Source organism: Salmo salar, chromosome ssa02 (genome assembly GCF_905237065.1).
Source record: "Salmo salar chromosome ssa02, Ssal_v3.1, whole genome shotgun sequence".
Classification (NCBI taxonomy): Eukaryota; Metazoa; Chordata; class Actinopteri; order Salmoniformes; family Salmonidae; genus Salmo; species Salmo salar.
In genome coordinates, this window is record NC_059443.1 from 22,762,919 (window position 1) to 22,784,826 (window position 21,908).

The 21,908-nt window shown below is 45.3% G+C and overlaps 1 protein-coding gene across 1 annotated transcript in view; it reads left to right on the top strand.

Annotated features, from left to right (window-relative positions):
- Positions 1 to 12,005: 12,005 nt before the first annotated feature.
- Positions 12,006 to 21,908, top strand: part of LOC106576258 (protein capicua homolog) — a 64,480-nt gene continuing 54,577 nt past the window's right edge. Inside the window, 1 exon segment of the mRNA XM_045700547.1 lies at positions 12,006 to 12,286. The gene's annotated coding sequence lies outside the window, so the exon portion shown is untranslated.

A 21,908-nucleotide genomic window follows, 5' to 3' on the forward strand; every position in this document is an offset into this window, starting at 1 on the left:
AAGAGTATGACCCTGAAGAAGGCACAGTGATGCCGAAACGTTGGTGATTTACCCAATAAGTGACCGGGAGTTTATACATAGTGTGCGACTCTCTCTATTATTTGTGTAATAGTATCCCCCCTGTTCTTACCCATAACAGACACACAGGAAAGTTGGGCTGCCGATTGGGGGCTGTGGGACCTAGTCGTGGTGAACTGGCAAAGACTCCTCCTGGCAACACTGGCCACTGCACTCAGGGACGCCACAGACACACACACACCAGCTGCTGGTGAAAAGGACAGTGAACAGGACTTTGGGACATGGAAGCTTTGCTCTTGGACTGCTACTGAAGGGTACTGCTATTCAACACACACGTTATTTCTCTATAACACTCCTCTGTCATCACTTTTGTACTTTCCTCTCTTTCTGTAATCTTTTCTCTCTCTCCTACTTCCTTCCCTTTCTTTTGTGGACCATGCCTGAAAGATCATGATCTAAATGAGAGAAGGGAGAGGGGGGAGGATAAATGGAGGGGGGAGGGAGCAGTGGCTCAGTTGTTAGATGACAGAGAGGAACAGCGAGGGGACCATTGGGAGGGGGAGAGAGCTCTCCTATGGAAAAGGAGATTGAGGGGTCCAGTATCTTTTAACTGTTAGCTTAGCTTATCCTAGCTTAGCCTTGTCTATCCCATGGCTGGGCAGAAGCCAGGGCCACCTGCACAGAATCCTAGTTCACCAGCTCCACCCAAACCCCTTACTCCTGTTCTAACAACCATAGTCTAATAGTGTTAACTAAACCAGCAGAATACACACACAACACCGCATATGCAAGCACACTTGTAGACACACACCACACACACACACACACACACACATATACACACACACACACATATATACACACACACACATATATATATATATATATATATATATAACACACACACACACACACACACACACACACACACACACACACACACACACACACACACACACACACACACACACACTGCCTCTCTATGCCTTGTTTTATAGCGTGTTTTAAACTCTTTACAAGAGTCTTAGTAAAAAAAGATATATAAAACGAGAAAGTCCAACTGAGATATGCACACTCTTATAAACTATATATTTATACACTGAACAAAAATATAAACGCAACATGTAAAGTGTTGGTCCCATGTTACATGAGCTGAAATAAAAGATACCCATACATTTTCCATACACACAAAAAGCTTGTTTCTCTAACATTTTGTGCACACATTTGTTTACATCCCTGTTAGTGAGCATTTCTCCTTTGCCAAGATAATCCATCCAGCTGACAGGTGTGGCATATCAAGAAGCTGATTAAACGGCATGATCATTACAATTTAATTTTATTGATGGCAATTTGAATGCACAGAGATACCGTGATGAGATCCTGAGGCCCATTGTCGTGCCATTCATCTGCCGCCATCACCTCATGTTTCAGCATAATGCACTGCTCCATTTCGCAAGGATCTGTACACAGTTCCTGGAAGCTAAAAATGTCCCAGTTCTTCCATGGCCTGCATACTCACCAGACGTCACGTGTTGAGCATGTTTGGGATGCTCTGGATCAACGTCTTCGACAGCGTGTTCCAGTTCCCGCCAAGATCCAGCAACTTCGCCCAGCCATTGAAGAAGAGTGGGACAACATTCCACAGGCCACAATCAACAGCCTGAACAACTCTATGCTACCTTTTTTTTAAGGTATCTGTGACCAACAGATTAATATCTGTATTCCCAGTCATGTGAAATCCCTAGATTAGGACCAAATTTATTTAAATTGACTGATTTCCTTCTATGAAATGTAACCCAGTAAAATCTTTGAAATCGTTGCATGTTGCGTTTTATATTTTTGCTCAGTATATATTATATATGAAATTCCAAACTGATATAAAAAACTAAAACAACATAGCATTTAATGAAATGACAGATTCAGGATGTTTTTGTAAGTGATTCGTTCTGGTAGGTGAGGGGAGAGAATACCCTGTTTCTCAGCGGGTAAACTTCATAAGGGGAAGGAGACAACGGGATGGGTAGGAGTACAAATGTTTGGTTATGACCAAGGGACAACAAACAACACAGGATAGACAGACAAAATTATGAAAATAATGAGAATCATGAAAGAACTGCATTGTAGTGAATATATGCAGCAGTTGTCATTTGAACATGACTATTCTATCTGCCATCACGGTCCGCTACTCCCCCTCAGCTTGTAGAAGGCCTGACCACCGTCACCTGTCCCCAGTCTCCCTCTGGGCTGGTCTCACCTTGATAGTGCACCTCTATGGGGACCTCACCTCACTAATGGACCTCACAACTCACCTCTGGGCCCCAGTGGGAGTGAATGAGCTCAGGGTTAGCCAGGCCTGGGGATTTTAGTCGATGAGAAATCCTGTCGTTTCTCAGCTCCACCCAGTTAGGCTGGTTATCTGAAGCGGACAGTTTACTAATGGTGACTGGACCGGCTATATTCCCAGCAGGTTGGTGGGGGTGGAGGCTGAGGTTAATGATTGCTGTACAGATAACAGTGGAGGCTGGAAAGATGACGTGAGACTACACCAGGAATACCCCGCCCACTATTTCAAACACATACACAGACTTCCATTTCCAAACCCCTCCCACACATTCTGCCCGCACTGTTTTGCTGCTTTGATGTTTTGACATCCTGGAGCGTTAGAGGTCTGGAGACTGGGCCAAACGGCCCTCTGATTGGCTCAGGGCAATCAAAGACTTGACCAACCAGTAAGAACTCTAGCAGGGGCCTCTGGGATGGCAGGCCTCCAGACTGGCAGGTGTGTGGCTGAGCAAGTCACAATCATCAGACTGCTGTTATTGTCCATCCTGGTGGTGGTGTTATATGTGACCACACACACACACACACACACACTCTCTCTCTCTCTGTCCCCCTCCCTCACCTCCACCTCACCCTGTGTCTATTGAAACTGACAGCTGCCTTATATACTCGTCATATCTAAGCAACAGACTGGGCATTATTCTGCTTGCTCTCTTTTTTCTCTGTTTCACTCTTCATCCCTCTTTCTCTCTATTGCCAGCATTGTCTGTCTACCTGACTTAACTGCAGTGTGATCTTTTATCAGGATGGTGTGGGATGGGAATACCCAGGTCTCATGTCTGAGTCGGCAGTCAGGAGAGGGCTAGAGAAAGTGCAGAAGGGTAACATTTCTTTAGCCAAGTTTAAAAATACCCTCAATGTTCTTTTCCTTTCTGATGTCGATATTGCTGTTTATTATTGTTATTATTATTGTTATTGTTATGGTTGGATTACTTACCTCCCCATCCTAATCATTATTAGTCCATGGTTGAGTTACTACTGCTTTAGGATTGTTGTGAACTGTACATCACTCTGTCATAGTGAGGTAGACCTCTCCTCCATGCTTCTGTTATGACCCCCTACCAGCTCCCCGCCCCCTCCTCAGTCTTTCATGTGGTTTTAACATTTGTAATATAAACTAAAAGTGTAATTAATTCTGAGAGGGGTTGTTATGGCGACAGAAGAGTTTGGCAGGGGGAGGATTTTATTGGGGAGGGAGGGTGGAGCGGCATTCGTATGATTATCTCTTGTCATGTATTGTCATTTCTATTTTACAATGTTACTTTCTCTCTTGCTCTTGTATATTTTTTCATTTGGGGATTGTTTCATTTAAAAGATTAAAAGATTTGTATTGTTTTACTGTGTAAAGGTCTCTTTCTCCCTCCCCTCTCTCCTCTCCCCCCTCTATGCGGTTATATAACACTCAGAGAGATGAGATTTAATACCATGATGTAACATTACATTTCTCTTTTATTCTTTTGTGTTTATTTTTCAAACTTGTAATTAAGCTGTAATCAGGGTTAATTAAAACTGGTTAAAAACCAATATCCTTGTCTGTTGTTTGTTTGTTTACGTCTGCTGGATGTTTATCAACAAATGCATGAATAAAATAGCGTTGTGGTGCCAGATGGGAAATTTCCAATCCATGGATGTTTATCAACAACAGATTAACCTCTGGTTCTCAGTCAGTCAGTCAGTACTAATCAATATTCTGTCTGACATTCCCAGCTCTCATCTCTAATTACATGACTGACAGGACAGGAAATTCACAACACCAAGACATTCCCATTATGAGACATTAATTGTAATTCTTCAAGGATCAATGGGTATAAATCATTGTTAGTAATTACCAGTGAACAGCATTATATCTTCCAGATTGTGCCTATAAACATGTAGATCTACCAAGTAGTGTCTAATTGATACTCCCCTGTGCTGGTGATCACTTCAGAATGTATATCCTACACAGTGTGTCAGTCCCTCCCTCCTTCCCTCCCTCCTTCCCTCCCTCCTTCCCTTCCTCCTTCCCTCCCTCCTTCCCTCCCTCCCCAGGACTGGACTGGAGACAGAACAGAGGGGACAGGCCAGCCTGGGCTTCAGCTCCACTGATGGAGAGTTGCAGAGTTCTCGCTATCTCTCAGCTTTATTTGCTCAGAGACGGTGATGAGGAAAAGCACTTTGTCCGTGGCGTTGCTGCCCACTCGTCCGCCTAATGCTCCCATACTGTACGTGGCTGTGGCACACATATACCTTTTAGCGTGACGTCGGTCACTCGTCTAAAGAGAAGACGCAAGGGCGGAGATTGAGAAGGATGGATGGCGTAATGGGAAGGAGAGATGGAGCCAATGGTAACATGTCACAAGTCTTCTGTCATTAAAGTAACTGTCCAGTGGAAATCTCACTTAAATATTCTGTTAACTCACAACTAAATAATGTTGTTGACTCATTCTATAGTTGTAATTGTGGCCAAAGCATAAATTGGAGAAAAAAACACTTCAAAAACCCCAACTCAAACTTATCTCAAACAGACCGTTTGCTATTTCCTCATAGAACACGATGTTATGTTGGTTCATTATGCTAAACAGTGGTCTGCTCGCGTTTATATTTTAAATGACTGTTAAAAAAAACATACTTCATTACTGTTTCCCTCATATTGTAATTAATTAAAGGTCCTATTTCATAGAAATCTGGAAACTCTGAACAGTTACTACATAAGGCTGCCATAACAATAATGTGATGTGTCATATACAGTCGTCAGATGGTCAGGTAGTGTAGTCTATTCTGTGTTGTCAGGTAGTGTAGTCTATTCTGTGTTGTCAGGTAGTGTAGTCTATTCTGTGTTGTCAGGTAGTGTAGTCTATTCTGTGTTGTCAGGTAGTGTAGTCTATTCTGTGTTGTCAGATTATCAGGTAGTGTAGTCTGTTCTGTGTTGTCAGGTAGTGTAGTCTATTCTGTGTTGTCAGATAGTCAGGTAGTGTAGTCTATTATGTGTTGTCAGATTATCAGGTAGTTTAGTATTTTCTGTGTTGTCAGATGGTCAGGTAGTGTAGTTTATTCTGTGTTGTCAGATGGTCAGGTAGTGTAGTCTATTCTGTGTTGTCAGATTATCAGGTAGTGTAGTCTATTCTGTGTTGTCAGATGGTCAGGTAGTGTAGTCTATTCTGTGTTGTCAGATGGTCAGGTAGTGTAGTTTATTCTGTGTTTATACTGTGTCCTGGTTTGGGCCCTACAACTTTAACCTGTCTACTGTAAGTCCTGGTTTGGGCCCTACAACTTTAACCTCAGTCTACTGTGTCCTGGTTTGGGCCCTACAACTTTAACCTCAGTCTACTGTGTCCTGGTTTGGGCCCTACAACTTTAACCTCAGTCTACTGTGTCCTGGTTTGGGCCCTACAACTTTAACCTCAGTCTACTGTGTCCTGGTTTGGGCCCTACAACTTTAACCTCAGTCTACTGTGTCCTGGTTTGGGCCCTACAACTTTAACCTCAGTCTACTGTGTCCTGGTTTGGGCCCTACAACTTTAACCTCAGTCTACTGTGTCCGGTTTGGGCCCTACAACTTTAACCTCAGTCTACTGTGTCCTGCTTTGGGCCCTACAACTTTAACCTCAGTCTACTATGTCCTGGTTTGGGCCCTACAACTTTAACCTCAGTCTACTGTAAGTCCTGGTTTGGGCCCTACAACTTTAATCTCAGTCAGGTCAGTGTTTCAGTAGTCACCCAGATGGGGAACCCAGGTGACAGGTGCAGTGATTTCCTGGGTTCTAGGTGCTTAACACACACACACACACACACACACACACACACAGATGTTCACTTCACATGGAGGAGAGAAGAGGGGAGACCACAGGAACCACGTCGCTCTCGCACCTGCACCACTTTGCCCGCTTGCTCTTATCCAGCGCATGCTTTCACGGAAACCTGCATGCCCCTACACACACACTCAGACACTCACACACTATGCATGCATTCATACAACCACACACATACCATATGCAGTATGCATATACACTCATTCCCAATCCTGTATGTTTACACACATACTTACAAACACATACAATGTGCAGACATACAATACACTGCCTGCACACACTCTGACATAGTGAGCAGCACAGTGCGCCTGGCTCCACCCCAGCCACATCCTCTCCTGTACAGAGAAGAGCTGCTCCACTGAACCACAACACAGACAGACACAACGGAGAAAATAAGTTTCTCACACCACCTCTGCTGATAGGTAGTTTCATCTACATTCACTACAAGGTTCAGTTCCAAATCAGTTGATGAACTTGACCCCAACTTCTTCATGTTTTATTTTATTGCATTAGTTAATTTATGTAAATGCGTTAGTTATATTGTACAACATCTAAAGGTGACGGAAGACATGAGAACTTGTACACTGTAAGAACAGGTACATATCTGTTTTTGATGTAATCGGTGTCATTATCAGAAGCATATCCCCCTCTGCTGTGTTAAATTAGTACTGCAGGCAAACACAAACTCCGTCAAACTGCACAAAAATGTACACATAATTATGCTAAAATGTCTTGACGAATACATTTTTGGATTCAAACTGTACAGGAGTGTTTTGGCCTACTGTACTTTGATAGCAGGTTATGGTTACAGACGTACAGTACCAAGGCCCTGCCACTACTTCAATTAACCCCTTCAGTAGTAATAAGCCTATGTCATCAAATAGCAGATCAACAGATTCATTCAAAGCAGTAACCTCAGCCATCCACACATCTTCACCCATATACCTAGCCTGGGTACCAGTCTTTTTAGCTACCATTCCACTCCTTGCCACTCCAGTCAAAGAAATATCTTTGGCAAATGAAAGGAGTGGCAAGGAGTGGAATGTAATAGCTGAACAGAGACTGCATCCAGGCTACCATAGGCCTACTGGTTCCCTCAAATTATCCCTCACTCATAAAGTTTGGAATGTGTCGACATAGGAACAGAGTCTCAGTGTTGACTCGTATATGACATGTATCCCTGCAACAGCTGAACGGTGTCCTGTTACTGTGTCAGTAATGCAGCCGACACACAGGGCCTACTGTACTGTATGTTATGGATCGGATGGCAGTTGGCCTCTTTTACCACCTCTGTTAGCGTTTAACGATGCTATTATGTTCCACTCGCAGTGTGCTGTCGTTTTTGTAGCCTTTCATCAATGTCATGTAGTGGTAGCAAATCACTGACAAACACTCTCCAGTCCAGTCCACCTTATAGGTTTAGTTTAGTAGGGGATAAAACATGTTTATTTTTTACTATTTGGAGATTTCTATTCTCTGAGTGAATAGAAAATGTTGTTTTTTGAAATGCGGCTGTTGTTCAATTAGTCGCAGTGCTCTCTCTGTGAGAGACTGTCACACACACACTCTCTCTCTCTAGACCATTGGATTAGTCTCTTTATCTATACATACTGTAGCCTTTCCTCATATCAACTGTAACTACAGTATCAGATTAGACAGGACAGACCAACCAACCAGGAGTGTGTTCGCTGTCTTTCTCAAACCCTTTAAAGTTTAACAGGGTTTTTACAGGGTTATTGATCAGACTAATGAGCTCTAATGGCCCTGGCTGTGTGGGGAGTGTTGTGTTGGGAGGGGTGTGGTTGGTTGGTTTGAGCGGAGAGAAGCTGTGGAGTTTGCTGTGTCTCCAGGAATAGGCTCAGTCTCTACTGACATGCAATATACACTATGAGCCTGACAGGAATGTTGTCCCTCTGTCGAAGGCTGAAGGTGCACAGTGTAGAAATAGAGCAAATAGATCTAAAAGAGCACACATCCACTTAAAGATGTGTGCTTTTTAAGGTTGCTGTGTGATGTTGGCTCTGTGTTGCATTTCTGTGGTAACTGGAGCCTCCTTGGCCCCGAGGATCCTCTTGCTATTGTGCAGACAAGCAGCATAGAAATTGGGTTTATAGAACGGATAAGTGAAGCGTGATTGCATTGCATAAGCAGTTTGGCAGGAACACAATGTTCTGTTTCTAAGGTAACCAGGGACCTGTAGCCCCAGGTATCCTCTCACATCAGGGGAGTTGGTTACCCAGGTGTGATAGGAGGCAGGAAATAGTTCACAGGAAACAGGTAACAGCTACAAGCCTTCCTTCAGTCCACCCTATAGAGAATGATAGAGGCCTCTAGTGGCCAAAAGGATGTATTAGTATGGGCAGCTCCATTGAGTGCTTCCACCATTTGAATGTAGTCAACTGGGTGGGACTTCCAACTTCATTGGCTGATACCTCCTGATGACCAGGTTGGAATCATGTCAGGTCATTAGGAGGGATAAGCCAATCGTGAAGAAGAAATTTGACCACTTTAGCCTCAATGGTGCTGCCCATGCTGTCACAGACACTGTAATGGCACAGATACAAAGATGAGTCCACCCACACCTCAATTCCTGTGGCTCAAAAGATGTTTCCTTTCTTGGGAAATGTACCGCTAATCCTCTTCCTTGTATCTCTCCCTAGGCCTGAAAACATTGTTGTTGTTTTTCTTTTACCTGGAAACCTTGTTAATGGCTGTGATGTCATTGGTGTTGGGTCAGGGGCCAGGAATTAGAGGTTAGAGGTCAGGGGTTATGCTACTGTGAGTGTCTGCGGTATTACAAGAGCCAGAGCTGTCAGACATTCCATCGGTCTGCCTGTGCAGTGTGGGTTGCTGCTAGGTGTGAGGAGGTGGGGTGTTGGTTGGGGGTAACCTTAGCATTTAAGTGTTTTACTGTATTATGTTCTAATATTATATGAACTCTGTGGGAGCATACAAACAGTGAAATACACTAATTACATACAGAGAGATTAATTTACCAATACCGTTATGCTTCACTGTATAGTCATAGTACATTTTCAGATACTACATACTTGGTTCTTGAACTCTCCATCGGTGAGAACATTGATGATGTGTTCTGTCTGTATCCAATGGAACATCTCATGTAAACTAGCCTGTGGGAAATACCAGTGACAGTGGGAGCTGGAGATGGTTTAAAAGGGCATAGCTGTTGGATGGCTTGTCACAACTATGAGGTTACAAGGTTAGGCTCTTGACATTTACTGGTCAAAGGTTGTTTGTTTAGGCCTCCTGGTTAAGAGGCAGGCCGTGTATACTGCGACGAAAGAAACTAACTAAAACAAAGAAAGAAAAACTGAAAGGAGTATAGCTAGTGTGATTCATTCAGGCCAGCCTGAATCCACAATAAAAAGTGCTCTTCTATCCTACCTTATATGGGCCTGCCAATTATTCCAACTTTCAGTACAAATAATGTTAGTCCTCTAGTGTAGTGAATGTATGTAGCCACCTCCACATTCATTTCAGTTTACACTGAATGGCTGAATAGGGATTTGTCCTTCTCTCTCTATTTGCTTCATACCACAGTATTATTATCTCCTCTCACCCCCCCCCAGGACCCAAAGCTCAGCAGGGGGGTTGAGTCTCTCTGACATCTGATTGACAGGTCAGTGATGGGGGTATAGAAAGGGGCTGTTGCTGGGGTGAGGGGTCAAGGTCAAAGGTCAGAATCCTGCTGAGAGAGGGAGAGACTTGCTAACGAGGGAAACATCGCACAGCTATGTCGTCATCCACACTGCTCAGGTCTCTCTCTCTATTTCAGTCAATGAACTGTTGACACGTGGCAGGGGAAGAGGAAACTTATGTTTGATTACTAACAAGAGTGAATTAATCTATTGATTGGAATTAATTTACATGCTAATTACCATGTAAATACACAGTGGGACCACATTTATATTCAACTTTTTTTCTGAAACAGTTTGGGTCCTCAATGGTTTAAATACATTACAAACTGAAACAGATCTGAAACAGTCTCAATTGCTTTTTGTAATAATATAACTACATTCAAACTATACATTACTGCATATTTTCATATAATCTACCTGGTATTTCCAGAAACTAATAAGAAAGCTAGAGAATGCTATGTCTGCGGTGGAGTTCGTATAGCCAAATACTGCTCCCCTTACAGCAGCACTAGAAGTTAACTCATTCTCCAGAGATGGAAAGTAACTAATCAGCAACTGACAGAGACACAGACAGACAGACCAAAACGTTTTTAGAGATTACTGCATTATTTCACATTGCAGTGTTGTCTGTTAACCGCTAGGTGTCTCCCTTCCTGCTCCTTTCTACCTCCTCTCACACACTGACACACACGCGCATGCTAACACAATCTGCCTCTTTTTTACCTACTGGTGTGTCTCAGATTTTTGTGTTGTTTTTTTAATCAACATGTATTATTTTGTATAAACAGAGATTCTACTATTTTCATCTTTCTTTAATCGTTTTCCATATGGCATGTGAGGGAACACTAACAGGGGACACCGACAGCGAGGACGCTGTGAGAGGCTTCTGCCCAAGCTGTCTGTCTCTGCGTGAGTCTGTTTGTCTGTCTACTACAAGAGAAATATGGATGATGTAATGTTTACTATGTAACTGTCTTTGTTGGCTTGCACAGCCTGGAAAAAATGAGAAGACTACTCCTCTATATCTCTGTCACTAAATCAGAATAAAAGGTAAAGACCTCAAACCAAATTTCTCTTTCAAAGGTATCGCAGAAAAACATTCAGAACAGTAGGCTACAAAAATGTTACTCATATAGTTTTTCAGAAAATCTGCCAGTGTGCTATACACTAGAAGTCCGTTGTAGTCGTTGTCCTACTGTCTGTGTGTGACTGCCATAGTACTACAGAGGTTCGGCACGCCACTCTTCCATGCAGCCTGGCTCTCTCTCGTACTACCGTACTTGCAGTAAACACTGGTGAGCCGAGTTTACGACAGACCACGCCCCCTTGGTCCAGCTGGTGGCAACATGCGTGATGACATCACCACTGCGTTCGGCCATTGGCTGGGAGACATCTCCGTCCTGGCCAATCAGGCGTTGGCAAGGTGACGTCAGCTAAGATCCCCTGTTCATTTTCTATGGGAGAGGCGGGGCTGAGAATGATCGTCGACGTCAGACCGAGCTGAATTCAGCGCCGTGATTGGCTGTTCGGTGCGAGGTGAGGGTCTGTTGCTGAGAGAAAAGAGGAGTGTAATCAGCGAAAGGAGAGATACAAAGGAGCGAAAGCGGTGTAATGGCACAACATTTTACGCTATAACAATTATAAAGACAACGAATATCTCAACCATTGAACAAGGAAATGGGCTCGAGAGCAGTAAAACTTTTTAGGACCCCCTCAGCCCCCCCTTCTTTCTGAATCACTCCATCCCACTTTGCCCATTCCTTCAGGTCTGCAGAGGGAGTTGACGGACTTGCAGAAATCACGGATGAGCTTGTAGTTCTGTAAGCTCTCACACTATCAACGATCTATCTTTTCCTTGGTGTTTCCGTGATAAGGAAAGTCCCACAGTAGACTGTCTAGCCAGGGATGGCCCTTGCGCTGTCAGTTGTGGTAAACGTGCCCCATTATTTTGGAGGGGGGAGGACACCTATGTTATTCTTATTGGCTAAACTCTGATTCGGTCCCTCCCATGAGGCCCACCCACACACTGTTCCTATGGTTCCCAATGCCCTTATTGGATACTGTATAGTTTGGGACTAGGCACCGGCTTGGTCTAATATCCCATAGCCATTCGCCAGATACACGTGTCAATCATGTGGACTTTGACAGCGGTCCACACCCTTTTCTTTGTACCGTTAACGCTGGTAGGCTACTGTACCTGTCAGAGAACTGTGATTGGTCAGAGAGGCCAGCTGTTAGTGGTTCATTCACCATTTTGAGACTGTAGTGGAAAAGGGACCCAGATCTTCTTTTTCTTTTTTTTATCCCTGTTTGAGTTGCTCTGGGAAAAATACATGTTTTACGGAGGGAAATTAAAGTGCGAGCCCGGACCACACAGTAGCAACGGCCAGCCGAGGGATGCTACCCGCGAGCGTGCAAGCTTCCTCATCTGCAAAATAGGATCGTAAATGTTTCTATTGCCAACTGAATGTATCTGTTTGGGTGAGTTACAACTAACCGACTTGTATGTTCTTCTCCAACAAGCTAACAACTGTTACTATCAACGGTTAACGGTCGGTCGGTTGCCCTGTTTTTCGTACTGATCGCGTGTAAAGAAGAGTGACACAGCTTTCTCACTAAGTATCAAGGAAGGGACGAGAGAAAAGAGGAGAAGGGGTGGGGTGGGGATGCACAGTCACTAAACTTTGTGAACGGATTAACAGCATAACCTGCAAGCAAGCTACAAGTAACTTTGCACTTTCTATTCTCCACCTCAACGTTGCAGTAAACTTGACTTTGTGCATAGCAGTAAGTAGGTAATCGACCCAGCTTGCACACCCCAGTGCAGCAAATACATGACACCCCAGCATCAGCCCCAGGATTTACTATTGCTGTCCTGACTGTTTGTAAATAGTAAACGAATGGAACACTATGTCCTATATTGCCTAAAACAGTCCCGAGCAGTTGTAATGACGTTGTTGTTACTACTACTACTACTACTACTACTGAGCAGTAGTAGCCAGATTAGCTAGCGATTTGTGTGTGCTGTTTAGCTTAAAATGATTAGCTTAAAATGAATGCTGTTTAGCTCGCTGAATTTAACTTTTGCGTCATGAACCGTCCCTGAAGTAACTGCACAATTTGCAATATATATTTTAGTGTTAGAGAAAGATGTGCAAAGCTGCGTTGTGTAGAAAATGTCGTTTGGCTCAGCATTCGACACAGGCTGTTGTGTTTGTTTGCTTCTGGTAAGACAGCCTCAACTCCTTTGACATTGTGCAGTATGGAGTGCAGCGGCTCCGGTACTAGCTAGGCTACTCTTGCTCGGATCAGCGCAGAACCTAGGCCGGGGAGAAACAGCTCGTATGCTGTCTGGCACTATGTAACGGCTCCTCTCAGGCCGTGCTCCCACGTTTCTGCCCAGCTAAACTATTATCGCAGCACTCTAGAGGCATCATGACTGCATTGAGCTGCATTTTCCTTATAGACTTTTCTACATTTGACATGTAGAGTATTTTCAGAGAGTTAAACAACATTTGCAATTTGGGTGTACAGACTTGTACCTCGGCGCTATCACAACTGACAGCATTTGCAATGTATTGCAGATTATGCATATAGAAAACCTTTGATTTTGTATCATCATCATTGCTCTCATCACTTAATTTGTGCGTGCATATGGAAATCTCTCCTAGATTGAAATGTATCCTGTAGTTTAGCAGAGCAGTTTGCCATTGATTTGGCATTGACAGTCCTGCCGTTGGGTCCCAGTCAACACTGGACACCTCTGGTCCATGCTGAAGCTGTAGATCAATAACTGACTGGAGTCCTTAACGGTTGTTTCAACCTTCAATATTTCTGTTTCATCAATAATATGGACAGTGACAGTCATAATTATGCCAGCAAGCCACTGACAGTATTTTAACTACGTCACAACTGAACTGATGTTCTCCACCGTAGCGCCCTCACACACTCACTCACTCACACACTCACTCACACACTCGTTCATAGTTCTACCTCTCACTACACCAACAATACCCTGCCAAAATGTGTTTCTTTATGTCGCATCGTGCGATCACTCCACCCCCTCGTCGTACAGTGAGTACGTACACAAGAGCTACTCAAGTGTGTGTGTGTGTGTTATGTTTTGCTGTTTCATGTGTGTTGGTTCCCTGGTGACCCAGTTTAAGGGTAGGATGGCCCTGTCACCACGGTAAACCACGGGGGAGAATACAGTACACTACCCTGGTACTACACCTTTTAATCCTTAGTGGTGTAGTGTATCTTAGTGCTCCCCTCTCCATCCGTTCCCTCCACTGCAGCCCTGCGCCCTCTCAGACGCCCATAAAATACATTTCAGACAGGGATGAACTGCAGTGTGCCATACCACACACACACACACACACAGTGTGAAGAGGTGCAGCACCAAACAAGGTAGAGACAACATGAAGTCCCACACTCAACATATGGGGTTTTGTACACACACTCTTGTGTGGCACATCTCCTGCACACGAGCAGTCGGGCACACACACACCCTCTGCCACAGTGTGCTGGGGCACTGCATTATATTCCTCACAAGTTGTTGACATAAATTGCATTGTGGCAGTAGTTTATAACCGTGGGATAGTACAGTAATAAAGTGTAGTAGGACTAGGAACATGCTTTTATTCTGCATGTGTGCAAATGTCTTTACACTCTCTGTTGAGATTAGATGTCTGTATTAATTACTCCTCACTGTGTGTGTGTGTGTGTGTGTGTGGGGGGGGGGGTCTTAGGCAATTGGAGAATTGAACAGTGTGTCTTCTGTAAATTCCTGGTTGAGTGTTAGTGTGTGGGACTGCTCGCTGTGTGTGTGTGTGTGTGTGTGTGTGTGTGTGTGTGTGTGTGTGTGTGTGTGTGTGTGTGTGTGTGTGTGTGTGTGTGTGTGTGTGTGTGTGTGTGTGTGTGTAGTCAATGCTGCTCGTATTCCAGGGTGATCGTGTTTAGACTGAGTTCTGAGTACTAGGCCTTCACTGTCTGTGGGGCTAAATGTTTATCAATCGACCCCTTTAAGGCCAGTTCTGCCAGAGGCTCTCACAATACAGAATGGAATAATTTATATATTTAGATGGATCTAGTTATTGGCCTAGTATTTTAGTTGAGACACTGTAGGCTACATTGGATGGTACTTGAATCACATGATAAAATGTACATTGTACAACATTTGTATTGTACTGTAATTAACAGGCTAATCTCCTGTTATTGCCTTTTTTGTGATTGTGCCTGAATCAACTGATCTTTATCAAGGCCAGTAAATTATCATTGTCTTTTCCCAGAAGAAGATGCAGCATATGCTTAACATTTCTCACAGTCATTTTTATGGAATCCAAAACATGGTATAAAGAAAAAAAATGTATAAAGGAACAATATAGGAAGAAAAGAATGTTGGGCACATACAGACAGTTACTTTTACTTTATTACGTTTATTTTTTCAGGGACAATGCACATTAATGGGTGGCAGGTAGCCTAGCAGTTAAGAGCGTTGGGCAAGTAACCGAAAGGCTTCGAATCCCAGAGCTGGCAAGGTGGAAAAATCTGCCGTTCTGCCCTTTATCAAGGCAGTTAACCCCAAACGACAACTGCACCCCGGGCGCCGATAACGTCGGTTGAATGCATCCAGTTGTGCAACTGACTAGGTATCCCCTTCCCCTAATCTACAGTCTCGGTTTTAGCCAGACGGCTCATTTTCGACCGTAATCCCAGGGCAGGTTATTAAAAACACTTCAAATGACAAGACTGACAAGAAGCACATACAGAGCAGCATATGAGAAGTAACACTTAGCACGCAGACAGACGGCACAATAACACAAAAAACAACCAGTTCTTTGGAATTCTGGTCTTAAATGAAAATCCGAATTTAGGTTTGATGAAAAAAAGACTAATTTTAGCCTTGGATGGTTGCTGACCTCTCTGGGCTGTATTCAACTAAAACCATGCCCATGATCAACACACTGACCTTGGCCTGATACTTTACACTCAATCTTGTACCACACACTACTTCCAGGCAGGGTTTCCCCTATATTCATTTAGAAGTGGCAAGCCGCCGCTGCTAAATCACGGCCCCCACTCCAAGAAATATGATGTAATATATATATATACAGTACCAGTCAGAAGTTTGGACACACCTAATCATTCCAGGGTTTTTCTTTATTTTGACTATTTTCTACATTGTAGAATAATAATGAAGACATCTAAACTATGAAATAACACATATGGAATCATGTAATAACCAAAAATGGGCTTCTGGTTGAGAGAATGCCAAGAGTGTACAAAGCTGTCATAAAGACAAAGGGTGGCTACTTTGAAGAATCTAAAATCTAAAATATTTTTGGGGATTTTTCTATAAAGATCTGGATGGTAAAACATTGTAAGTGTAAACTTAAATGACAAACAAACAGATATAAAGTATGTAGAATAGATAAAGGAGCTATGTCTTATAAATAAGATCATCTTTGAGAAATAACATTCATGAAGGCTTGGGGCTACCATTGATTTTGTTACATTTACATTTATGTCATTTAGCAGACGCTCTTATCCAGAGCGACTTACAAATTGGTGCATTCACCTTATGATATCCAGTGGAACAACCACTTTACAATAGTACAGCTGTTATAATGTTTGAGTCACTCAGATAGAATTAGAACATGGCATAAACTATGGCAAAAACACATTTATTGAAAGAAATTAGCTTTAAAACTGTCTCCAAATGTTCTCTCAGCCTCATGGCAAAATACGTAGAATTGCAGGAAATTAGCTTTAGAAAACCAACATTTTGTCTTTGTGGCCAATAGGAGGGCCTTTCAAATCTTTAGTCGAAGATGTGCAATTGGCCACGCCCACTAACCCCCCCCCCGTATCTTTGCCACCGCTGCTGAAAAAAAATCCTAGGGGAAACACTGCTTCCAGGAATAGATGAATGGTCACTAACCTTGAATTCCTAGTGTGTGGAGTAATAAAACATAATAAAATACAAATGAAATGTAGCCTACAGTACGGTACAGTACACACGCTAAGGGCTTTACAGTACATTTACATTAAAATGTAGTCATTTAGCAGACGCTCTTATCCAGAGCGACTTACAGTAGTGAATACATACATTTCATGCATTTAAAAAAAAAAAAGTGTACTGTACAACCATTTTACTCGCAAATGCGCCTAAATATTTTGCTGCGCGACCTGGAATTAAAATTTAGAACCACCAGTGCGCCTTGAAAAGAAATCACCCAGATGAGGATTGTTGCAGAGATTATTTCACTGTACAGCAGCCCCTGAGTGGAGAATACACTGAGCACAGATTCATGACCGTCATGCTTGCACCATTACTACAAAGAAAACTTGTTACCTCAGATAGTTTTTCTACATTCCTTTGTGTGCTCCAACATTTTTCAACTTAAGCGCACAGGTGCTCCTTGTAAAAAAAGGTCAGTTTAGAGCCCTGCCGCTTTCTTATCAGCCGAAGCCAAGAGCATTTTTAGAGACCATGACCAAACACATTTTTGGGGCTTGAGATCAGATCCCTGACTAGCTCCCTCCCCTGACTCCTCCAGCACGTATCTCACCACCTCCCTACACTCACCACCTCACTACACTCACCACCTCACTACACTCACCACCTCCCTACACTCACCACCTCCCTACACTCACCACCTCCCTACACTCACCACGTCCCTACACTCACCACCTCACTACACTCACCACCTCACTACACTCACCACCTCCCTACACTCACCACCTCCCTACACTCACCACGTCCCTACACTCACCACCTCACTACACTCACCACCTCACTACACTCACCACGTCCCTACACTCACCACCTCACTACACTCACCACCTCACTACACTCACCACGTCCCTACACTCACCACCTCACTACACTCACCACCTCACTACACTCACCACCTCCCTACACTCACCACCTCACTACACTCACCACCTCACTACACTCACCACCTCACTACACTCACCACGTCCCTACACTCACCACCTCACTACACTCACCACCTCACTACACTCACCACCTCCCTACACTCACCACCTCCCTACACTCACCACGTCCCTACACTCACCACCTCACTACACTCACCACCTCACTACACTCACCACGTCCCTACACTCACCACCTCACTACACTCACCACCTCACTACACTCACCACGTCCCTACACTCACCACCTCACTACACTCACCACCTCACTACACTCACCACCTCCCTACACTCACCACCTCACTACACTCACCACCTCACTACACTCACCACCTCACTACACTCACCACGTCCCTACACTCACCACCTCACTACACTCACCACCTCCCTACACTCACCACCTCCCTACACTCACCACGTCCCTACACTCACCACGTCCCTACACTCACCACCTCCCTACACTCACCAAGTCCCTACACTCACCACGTCCCTACACTCACCACCTCACTACACTCACCACGTCCCTACACTCACCACTTCACTACACTCACCACCTCACTACACTCACCACCTCCCTACACTCACCACCTCACTACACTCACCACCTCACTACACTCACCACCTCACTACACTCACCACGTCCCTACACTCACCACCTCACTACACTCACCACCTCACTACACTCACCACCTCCCTACACTCACCACCTCCCTACACTCACCACATCCCTACACTCACCACCTCCCTACACTCACCAAGTCCCTACACTCACCACGTCCCTACACTCACCACGTCCCTACACTCACCACCTCACTACACTCACCACGTCCCTACACTCACCACGTCCCTACACTCACCACGTCCCTACACTCACCACCTCACTACACTCACCACGTCCCTACACTCACCACCTCACTACACTCACCACGTCCCTACACTCACCACGTCCCTACACTCACCACCTCACTACACTCACCACCTCACTACACTCACCACGTCCCTACACTCACCACCTCATTACACTCACCACGTCCCTACACTCACCACCTCACTACACTCACCACGTCCCTACACTCACCACCTCACTACACTCACCACGTCCCTACACTCACCACCTCCCTACACTCACCACCTCACTACACTCACCACGTCCCTACACTTACCACCTCCCTACACTCACCACGTCCCTACATTCACCACCTCCCTACACTCACCACGTCCCTACACTCACCACCTCACTACACTCACCACGTCCCTACACTCACCACCTCACTACACTCACCACGTACCTACACTCACCACGTCCCTACACTCACCACCTCCCTACACTCACCACGTCCCTACACTCACCACCTCCCTACACTCACCACCTCACTACACTCACCACGTCCCTACACTCACCACGTCCCTACACTCACCACCTCACTACACTCACCACCTCACTACACTCACCACGTCCCTACACTCACCACCTCACTACACTCACCACGTCCCTACCCCCCCCATGTCCCTACACTCACCACCTCCCTACACTCACCACGTCCCTACACTCACCACGTCCCTACACTCACCACCTCACTACACTCACCACGTCCCTACACTCACCACGTCCCTACACTCACCACCTCACTACACTCACCACGTCCCTACACTCACCACCTCACTACACTCACCACGTCCCTACACTCACCACCTCCCTACACTCACCACCTCACTACACTCACCACGTCCCTACACTCACCACCTCACTACACTCACCACGTCCCTACACTCACCACCTCACTACACTCACCCCGTCCCTACACTCACCACGTCCCTACACTCACCACCTCCCTACACTCACCACGTCCCTACACTCACCACCACCCTACACTCACCACGTCCCTACACTCACCACCTCCCTACACTCACCACGTCCCTACACTCACCACCTCACTACACTCACCCCGTCCCTACACTCACCACGTCCCTACACTCACCACCTCCCTACACTCACCACGTCCCTACACTCACCACCTCCCTACACTCACCACCTCCGTACACTCACCACCTCCCTACACTCACCACCTCCCTACACTCACCACCTCCCTACACTCACCACCTCCCTACACTCACCACCTCACTACACTCACCACCTCACTACACTCACCACGTCCCTACACTCACCACCTCCCTACACTTACCACGTCCCTACACTCACCACCTCACTACACTCACCACGTCCCTACACTCACCACGTCCCTACACTCACCACCTCCCTACACTCACCACGTCCCTACACTCACCACCTCCCTACACTCACCACCTCACTACACTCACCACGTCCCTACACTCACCACCTCACTACACTCACCACCTCACTACACTCACCACCTCCCTACACTCACCACCTCACTACACTCACCACCTCCCTACACTCACCACCTCACTACACTCACCACGTCCCTACACTCACCACCTCCCTACACTCACCACGTCCCTACACTCACCACCTCCCTACACTCACCACCTCACTACACTCACCACCTCCCTACACTCACCACGTCCCTACACTCACCACGTCCCTACACTCACCACCTCCCTACACTCACCACATCCCTACACTCACCACCTCCCTACACTCACCACATCCCTACACTCACCACGTCCCTACACTCACCACGTCCCTACACTCACCACAACTAGGGACAGGAGGTTTTCCTCTCACCGTCCCTACACTCACCACAACTAGGGGCCAGGAGGTTTTCCTCACCACATCCCTACACTCACCACATCTAGGGACAGGAGGTTTTCCTCACCACATCCCTACACTCACCACAACTAGGGACAGGAGGTTTTCCTCACCACATCCCTACACTCACCACAACTAGGGACAGGAGGTTTTCCTCACCACATCCCTACACTCACCACAACTAGGGACAGGAGGTTTTCCTCACCACGTAACCATAATTGCTCTACTTTCAGGCCAGGTGCCATTCTCATGAATGAATCAGGCTATCCGGTTATTTTAGCCGAAGGGAGAGAAAGGGCCAAAAGCCGTAATGGGACGGCCAGGGGCCTGAGAGTGTGAGACAGGCTGAGGGAGATTGTAACAGCCTCACAGGAAGTGATGTTAAACTAAATACTAAAGAGGTTATGGTGTACAACAGGAAGCATGGGTTGTATACGTGGGTTGTGTACGTGGGTTGTGTACGTGGGTTGTGTACGTGTGTGAGTCGTTTTTAGCATGGGCAAACAAACAGTTAAAATGACTCTGTTGAAGAATTCTTCCATTAGCCTAACCCTCACTTCGTCTCCGAGAAATGTGTGCGTGTTTACATCCGTGTGTGTGTTTGCCTGTGTGTGTGTGTGACTGTTTTTGTCCATTTTGTTTTGCGCATCACTGAATAGTGTGCCTGACCGTGTGCCAGGGTTCACATTTTCCCAATATGAGCACATTAAACCATGCCAGATTATTCAAAATGTGTGTCTGTATTTGCCAGTACGAAAAAGAGACAAGGAGACACAAAAGAGAGAGAGAGAGAGAAAGAGAGAGAGAGAGAGAGAGAGAGAGAGAGAGAAAGAAAAAGAGAGAGTAGGGCTGGGTGTGCTAGAACGAGTGTGGAAAATCCCTATGACTCTATATGGGAAAGGCAGACCTATTGTACAGCTGGCTTACTCTTTTCTCTCTCTCTCTCTCTCTCTCTCTCTCTCTCTCTCGCTCTCCGTTCCATCTCTCCCTCTGTTCTCTCTCTCTCTCTCCGCTGTGTGTAGCTGTCTCTGTGTGTAATCAGCCCTCGGCCTCTGTGTGTGAGTGATCTCACCCTGCCCACCATAGACCACCACTGTCTGATGGGAGTTAAAAAAAAGACCTGTTTATGCCCCATGTATTGGTTTGTGTGATTTTACCTGATGTGTAAATGTGAGCCCAGGCACACACACACACACACGTCGCATTGAACAGCACAACCTGGTGTGTGTGTGTGTGTGTGTGTGTGTGTGTGTGTGTGTGTGTGTGTGTATTCGTTTGTAGTACTAGAGCAGTGCTCAGATGTAAAACCATATGTATTGAGTCATAGTGACCAAGCTAATGTATTAAATAATATGCGTTCAGTTTCTAGTTTAACCTGAATGATGATACATCTGTAAACGCTCAGTTTAGTTAGTGGAGTGTTAGTGGAGG